At 43.6% G+C, this 2405-nt stretch overlaps 1 non-coding gene across 1 annotated transcript; it reads left to right on the forward strand.

Annotated features, from left to right (window-relative positions):
- Window positions 1-1602: 1602 nt before the first annotated feature.
- LOC111909175 (small nucleolar RNA R71) lies at window positions 1603-1709 on the forward strand. The gene has a single exon (XR_002856113.1). It is a non-coding gene; the product is annotated as a small nucleolar RNA R71 (small nucleolar RNA).
- The last annotated feature ends 696 nt before the right edge of the window (window positions 1710-2405 follow it).

Below are 2405 nucleotides of genomic sequence, written 5' to 3' on the forward strand. Positions count from 1 at the left end.
AGCTCTTTTTGTAATATCTCATCATCCAATTGGATAAATGATATTTCTTCTTTCTTTTCTTCTTTTTGCTTGGCTTCTGGAATAGCTTTAAACATCACTGACTCATCACCTACTCTCAATGTCAATGTAGACTCACTTATATCAATTAGCGCACACGCGGTGTTTAAGAATGATCTCCCCAAAATAATTGGTATTGCGGGGTCCTCTTCCATATCCACCACCACGAAGTCTACTGGGAAACTAAACTTGTCCACTTTGATAAGGAGATCCTCACAAACGCCTTGTGGATGAATTATCGTTTTGTCCGCCAAATGAATTCTCATATTGACTGGCCTTGGTGCTGGTAAGTTAAGCTTCTTATAGAAGGAATAGGGCATCAAGTTAATACTTGCACCTGAATCAACTAATGCTCGGGTAAAAACTTCATTACCAAATTGGCACGGAATTACCATATTTCCCGGATCACTCTTCTTTTCAGGCAGCTCATTCATCAATATTTCCGCGACCTCAGCCAAATCCTTCCTGGCAGCGAAAAGACTTTTGAGCAAGTTGAAGTACTTGGGTGTCTGGAGCATTGTTTCCACAAATGGCATATTGACTTGTAAAGCTTTCACATGCTCCATGAAGGTTCTGTATGCTTCTACTCTTTCTGCAGGCATGGCTTTGATTGGGTATGGCAGAGGAGGATTGTATGGCTTTAGAAAACTGGCAGTTTTTTCATTCCCGATTGGATTCGTCGAGTCCATTTGAGTGACTCGGCGAGTCGGATCGAGTTTTGCTGGATCCGATTCTTCTTCCTTTTCTGCCTTCTTCTTGGAGATTCCTAGTGCTTCTGTAACGTTTTCTTCACTACTGGAGGCTATTACACTTACGTTCTCCATTCTTGGATTGGGCTCGGTGTTACTTGGAAGTTGACCCGGTCTTCTATCATTCACTTGATGCGCAAGCTGCCCCAGCTATTTCTCAATGTTGAGAATTGATGCTTGCTGATTCCTAAGCATGTTTCTGGTCTCGTGTATGGCAGCATCGTGATCATTGTGTCTTTTTTCGGACGCGGCTATGAATCTAGTGAATAAGTCTTCTAAATCGGCTTTCTTTTCTACCGGTTCTTCCTTTTGGTATAGTCCCCTCTCCTTCTGTTTGTATTTCTCCTCCCTTGCCTTCTTATACTCCTCATATGGTAGCCAATCCTTCTTAGGTTTTCGCCAATTTTCATCATACCGATCACCACTTGAATAGAAGACTTGAGCTTTCTTATTTCCATTCTCATCCAAATCACAATCCCTTGCGAGATGGGACCCTCCACAATTTTCGCATCCTACCCTAATAGCATGGATTGCTTGATCCATTTTTGTCATTCTTCGATCTAGACTATCAAGCTTTGCTATCACCGCTGCCATGCTATCACTTGCCGCGTTTACTACCCCTCGACTTACTTCGTTTCTCGGATTGTGGTAATCTCTAGAGTGCTTAGAGAATTCTTCAATTAATTCTTTAATTACCGGGGGCGCCTTCTTTGTAAGCGGGCCTTGAGAATCAAGCAATTGCCTTGTGGTGACATTGACTCCATCATAAAAAATGGAGACCTCTTGTTGGCTATTAAGGTCGTGGTGTGGGCAATTTCTAAGTAGGCTTTTGTATCGTTCCCAAGCTTCATAAAGGGATTCGCCGAGTTGTTGCTTGAAGTTGGCAATGGTTTTCTTGAGCTTGGCTATCTTGGAGGGCGGGCAGAAATGGTCTATGAATTCTTCCTTCATCTTGGCCCATGTGGTGACTGATCCGGGAGGAAGTGACTTTAACCAATCTTTTGCAGCTCCATTAAAGGTGACAGGAAGCATTCGAAGAAGCTGGGTCTCGCGTGGAACATTAGGCACGTTGAAGTAATCAACCACATCATTTACTTTGTCCAAATGCTTGTAAGCGTCTTCATGATCCTTTCCGTAGAAAGGGATCTCTTTGAGTTGGGCGAGAATATGACCTTTTAGTTCAAAAGTGGCGGTTGCAGGAATTGCGGGTTGCACAAGTCCCGGCCCGGTGTCATCACGCATCCTTTTCTTCCACTCCCCCATGGGGACTTCATCGATGTTAGCCATAGTGATAGCTAACTCTTCCTCGGAATCGGTTTCGTGCTCGGAAATATGCTCTTCTTCTTCCTCGGTCTCGTACTCTATATCTTCGTGAATTGGTTCTTCAATTGTTAACGAGGCATTGGATGCTCCTGATTTGCTGCTTTTCTTCTTGCTGAAAACGGATTTCAAGTTCTTGAGTGGTGAGTTCTTTGAAGTTGCGGTTTCTCCTATGGCTTTTCCTTTGCTTCTCTTTAGTGCGGATTCCGGGTCTTCCAAAGGTGGTACTAGAGGTGTGTCCGATCTCGGGTCATGAAGCAGCTGAAAAAAAAACGAAAC

Source organism: Lactuca sativa, chromosome 8 (assembly GCF_002870075.4).
Source record: "Lactuca sativa cultivar Salinas chromosome 8, Lsat_Salinas_v11, whole genome shotgun sequence".
Taxonomy (NCBI): domain Eukaryota; kingdom Viridiplantae; phylum Streptophyta; class Magnoliopsida; order Asterales; family Asteraceae; genus Lactuca; species Lactuca sativa.